The following is a 5639-nucleotide window of genomic DNA, read 5'->3' as shown; positions in this document are numbered from 1 at the left end:
TTTGCAGTGCCTTTATAAAATATTGCTCACATATTTCCAGTTATTGAGCTCAAGTGTATCTTCATTGGTATTTTATCTATGGGACTCGTATGTGGCCAGGATTGGGGACACAGCCTTTTAGAGTTGTTTTACATTAGTATTCCAGGGTATTAACAACCTGGAACATAGTTTTATGTTGATTTCTTAGGTTGAGGGTTAGCTCATCATGTGGCTAGTATAAACTCAAACCAAATTTCTGTGTGTGGCTTAGACTCAGATATATGTGTTCGTAGGAGAGGATATTTTTTCCACTCCAGGTTAGGCTTGAAATAGACAACTTGTTTTTCAAGCATCTCTGTGCTTCTGGTTGGTTTGTTTTTTCCCCTAATCCACCTTTCATGAGAGTGGATCTTTCAAAGGTCCTAGCTTGTAGCAGAGGCTTGAGTTCTAATTCCATCACAGAGAAAAAATATCAAAACCCCTAGGGTACCCCAAACAAGTGTTCCCCCTTCCTCCAGACTTACAGAGTGATGCCAATTGGAAGGCTTCCCTTTCTGGTTTTTAAGAGCTTCTTGTTCCCGACAACCGAGAATCTTATTTTCTTACAAGCTCACCTACACTTTTAAAGAATGCTCCTAATATTTTATGCAGCATCATAGAAGAAAGATTTTCAGGATTTTTTTCACCCCCAAAAGCAGAAATCCTTAATTCCTTACTAATTCTCCTCATAAGGGGTATTCCAAATCTTGTTAACCTCTTGAGCTTCATGACTGCAGTTATTCCTCTGCTTTCTAACATTATCAACTGAATCTCTCTTTTGGGGGCATCCTTTTATCTGACTGAAATAAAGCACGGATGTCCTCCATTTGGAAAAAGTTTTCGCTTGACTGCCTTTTCTTTTTCTGCTAATTCTTTTCTGCTTTTCACAGTTGAAGCCATTGAAAGAGCTCTATTAATATATTGTGATTTGTATTATCTGATTATCAACTCATTTCTGAAGGTCTTATGATCCATCTTTCATCTCTGGCACGGTACTGACACTGTTCTTTCCACTGACACCAGTGACAGCCTACATGCTACATTCAGCAGGCTTTTCTCCTCCGCCAGATCTCACGCTATTTTGCTTCTCTGAGGTTTTCATGTTGACCGTCTCCTGCTTTAAACATTTTTAAAAAATTTCTTTGAGCCTCTTGCCACAATTCTGTTCTAATTCTCCTCTGTTGTCCTCTTACCTGTGTAGCCCTTCTTCTCTGACTTCTTCCTTGAATTCTTCTCCACACCCATTGAATGGAGGAGGGCATTTCTCCACTTCATTCTACAGTTTTCTTTTTCTACATGACCTCCATTATCATGTCACTTCTTTACAGATGATTCACAAATCCCTACCATTAGCTTCAAGTTTTGGTTTTTCAGTCGTTTCTTGGATACTTTGAATGTCCTGCTGACATGTCAAAATCTTGGATTTAAAACCAAACTCATGCTCTCCCCATCCCCAATAACCCATTCTTGTGATTTTCCTAATTCTGTCTGGATTATCATCATTTTCGTCTCCAGAGCTTACAAAAAGATTAGAGAAATCTTTTCTTCCCATCAAAATTTTCTTTCCATTTTCTCTCTGATTTATCTCTTATTTGCAATCTTATTGTGTCTCTTCCTGCTTTTATTGCTCTGTACTATTTGTCTTCTAAGTGGTTTATCTACCCATAGATTCACTTTTCTATAATCCATTCCACCCACCAGGTTGAGATCTGCCTATTTATTTCACCAATGTCATGTCATTAGACAGCTTAAAAACTTTAAATGACTACTAACAAGATTAATCCCAAACTCCTTATTCTGATAGAAAAAAAAAAAAACAAACGTGGAGAATCCGGTGCTGTTGTTTTGGGTCTGACTTTTGCTCTATGACTAATTTGTTTTGTGAACATGGTGAAATCACTGGTCACCATGTAAAAGGTCTCTTTTCTCTAAAATGAAATACTAGCAGAAGAAAAATAACTGAGAGAGACTTTGCAAATCAGGAGAACCAAATGTCCAATAAAAGGTGAATAGACACTCAGTCATAGTGAGATATGACCACGCACCATTAGAACAGATCAAATAAAAAAGATAGACAACACCATATTTTGACAAGGATGTGCCTGCAGCAACAGGGTTGCTGCCGGTCCACGAATTGCTGGCCCAAGCAATTCTATTCCTAGAAATGTTTGCATATTCACCAAAGGGCATGTATAAGCGTGTTCACAGCAATAGTATTCAAATTAGCCAAAAACTTGAAATTATCCCCAAATCATAGGATGGGTAAATAAACTGTGGCACATTCACAGTGGAAGAGTATTCAGCAGCAAGAATGAGAAACATGGATGAAGCTCCTAAACATGATCACAGGAGCCAGACACGTGAGAGTACCTGCCATGTGGTTTTATTTCTAGAATGTGCAAAAACAGGGAAGACTCATCTGCCTGTGGTTACCCTTGGGGGGAGGATACCAAGTGAAGGAGCACAGGTTGGTTCTGTGGTATTGGTGAGTTCTTTCCTTTGGTCTTGGGGCTACATGGACGCATTCGGTTTGTGAAAATGTATTGTGCTGCATACCAACGCTATGTGCACTTCTGGTATGTATATTATGTTTTAATAAAAGATTTTAAAATGATGACTCAGGGGAGCTATAAACAATGGGTGCAATGAGGTAAATAGCCTTCCCAAGTCTGTTCCCCAAATAATATGAAATAACTTTACATCTACAAAAATTTGATGAAAACCACTTCTCAATGAACGTAAATAATGTTGAGACTGTAAAATAACTGTGAGTAAAAAGAGAAAAGTCAACAAGTATCAGCACTCTGGCCCGTGTGTTCCCTTCTTCCAGTGTGGGGTTCTGTGGCAAGCAAAAGCAGGCGGAGAGAAACTGCGAGACACACAGGAGGGACTCGAGTTGAGAGGCCTGTGTGTGAGTTGGCGCCACCAACAGAAAGACTGCATCCACGCTAAATCAGAAAATCCTAAAAAGGTAACCAGGTAGATCAGAACATGACAGCGGAGAAGGGATTTCAAAGTATTCAGGCCTTAAAGGACCAGATAGACTAAAATGAAGAGGACCAGATATGCAATTTAAAGGGACAAACTCTAAGTTTGTTTTGAAAGAGAGAGGGCAAGTAGGGGAGGGACAGAGACAGAGGGAGAGAGAGAGAATCCCAAGCAGGCTCCATGCTGTCAGAGTAGGGACCGACATGGGGCTTGAACCCACCAACATGAGATCATGACCTCAGCTGAGATCAAGAGTTGGTTGCTTAATGAGGTGAGCCACCTAGGCGCCCCCAGACTATATTTTAAAAGAAAAACTTGATTTAAAAGGATAGTCTTCTGGGGAAAAAAAGCTTCTGAGGGAGAAAGAGGCAAAAGGGAAGGAAGAATGATCCTTGGGAAATCAAGTGGTAAAGGGAAAAAGAATAAAACATTTTGTGTCCCATAAGACAAAAGAGACTAAAAAAACTGGAAACCGCTCTTGCTTCGGCTGCACATACACTAAAATTGGAACGATATGGTGAAGACTGGCATGACCCCTGTGCAAGGATGACACACATATTTGTGAAGTGTTCCAGATTTTAAAAAATCAACAAAAAAACTAGAAGCCTTGTAATCTCTCCCCCCACCACTAAAACAGTCCGACAAGACCCCACTAAAGTACCTGGACCTTTGTAAGCTGAAAAGGAATTAAACAAGGAATCTTCTAAGATGCTGAATATCATAAAAATGAATAAAAAGAAAGTAAAGTTTACAGAGAAATATGTCAGATAATCAGGAAATGAATTTGCATGCAAATCAACCGAGGAAAATTCCCCTCCTGGAAAACAGCCACGAAGCAGAAGAAAATTTTAAGTCTGCACTCTCATAATGAATGAAATATCCTGAAACAAGCATTTGAGGATATGAAAAACCACTTTAAATATGAAACCCAAAAACTAAAAGCATAAATGGAAAAAAAGAAAAGAAAAAGAGAAAGAAAGAGAAAAGGAGAGAGAGAAGCGCCTGAGTGGCTCAGTCAGCTAAGCATCCCACCTCGGCTCAGGTCATGATCTCACAGTTCCTGAGTTTGAAACCCACGTCCGGCTCTGTGCTGACAGCCCAGAGCCTGGAACCTGCTTCAGATTCTGTGTCTCTCTCTCTCTGGCCCCTGCCCCACCTGTGTTTTTTCTCTCTCAAAAATCTATAAATAAACATTTTTTTAAAAAGGGGGGGAGAGAATGAAAACAAAAAGTTAATTAAACTCGGAAGAAATGGTAGAAAAAGAGAAAATTATCTCAGAAATTAAATTATTAGATGCACAAAGAAGAATGGACCAAATGAACATTTAATTAAAGGTAGGAAAATAACCAAAGGGATGGTAATGAGTAAACAAAAAAGTAAGAAGGCTCAGAAAGTAGTAGAAAAGAAAGACGGGCAAAGAAAGAATAATATTCATGTTATCTGAGACCCTGAGGAAGAAAATAAAAAAAATGGAACAGATCTAATATTTAAAATTATAATGCAAGGAAATTTCCAGAAGTAGAAAAAGACCTAAATCAACACATGGAAGGGCTCATCTGTCAAAACTTAGCCCAGAAATATCAATTCTCAGGCATAGCCTTGTCCAACTAATAGTTCTCAGAAATAACAATAAAAGCCTCAAGTTCTCTTTCACTAGACAAAAAGGTCAAATTACTTACAAAGGCAAAAGAATTAGACTAGCATTAGACTTTCAAAACCAACATATGAAGCAAGGCAGCAATGGATATTTTTGTACTCCTACATATATCTTCTTAAGCTTTGTGTTGGGATGCAGTTAGTGTTTCTTAAGCTTTGTGTTGGGATGCAGTTAGTGTTGCTTAGAAACACTTTGATCCTTTCTAATATGGCTTTTATAATTTGCCAGGTGAGTCTGGAGCCGCGCTCAGTGCAGGGCTAGTAAATTTCCTACTACTGAGACAAGACCTCCCTAGAGTTTGTTCCTGTGGGGTGGGAAGTGGGGGTTAGGGTGTGGGTGGGGGGTGGTGGTGGTTGTCCAGCTTGGCTGGTGTGAACATGTTCTCCCCTTTGCTCTGTGTGAGCACTTCCTCCGCTAATCCTTTGGATGATCCTTTCCCTTGTCTTGGGCAGTTCTTCATTAGTCATGCACTGATCAGTACCCTTTTGAACATGTTGGGGGATCTTCTGCAGATTTCTGGGGCTCTCTGTGCAGCTCTTTCTGCTCTAGCATTCTATCTGATGAACTCTAGCTGCCCCAGACTAGCTGCCCCAAGACTCTCAGTCCTGTCTCAACTCAGAATATCTCAAGGTTCTGCCTCAATCACCTCTCCCCAGGCCACAGCCTGGAAATCCACCTAAGGCAGTAAGCCCAGATAATTGTAGGGCTCACCTCATTTGTTTCCTGTTTCTTGGAGATCATTGTCACTCCTTGCCTGATGTTCAGAGTCTTGAAAACTGTTGTTTCTTGTATTGTTCCAATGTTAATTTTCTGGCTTTGGGGATTATACTATGGCTGTGTAAGATGTCATCAGGGAAAGCTAGGTGAAGGGCACTCAGAAATTTTCTGTACTACTTTTGCAACTTTCTGTAAGTCTAAATTCAAAATAAAAAATTAAAGATATTTAAAAATGAAGGTTTTCACTTAATACTTTTTA

The 5639-nt window shown here is 39.6% G+C and overlaps 1 non-coding gene across 1 annotated transcript; it reads left to right on the top strand.

The window, feature by feature from the left end:
* Positions 1–3484: 3484 nt before the first annotated feature.
* LOC144239450 (U6 spliceosomal RNA) lies at positions 3485–3587 on the top strand. The gene has a single exon (XR_013337433.1). It is a non-coding gene; the product is annotated as a U6 spliceosomal RNA (small nuclear RNA).
* The last annotated feature ends 2052 nt before the right edge of the window (positions 3588–5639 follow it).

This window comes from Crocuta crocuta, unplaced genomic scaffold, assembly GCF_008692635.1.
Source record: "Crocuta crocuta isolate KB4526 unplaced genomic scaffold, BGI_CrCroc_1.0 scaffold140, whole genome shotgun sequence".
NCBI classification, from domain to species: Eukaryota; Metazoa; Chordata; class Mammalia; order Carnivora; family Hyaenidae; genus Crocuta; species Crocuta crocuta.
This window is presented reverse-complemented; position numbering and strand designations above follow the sequence as displayed.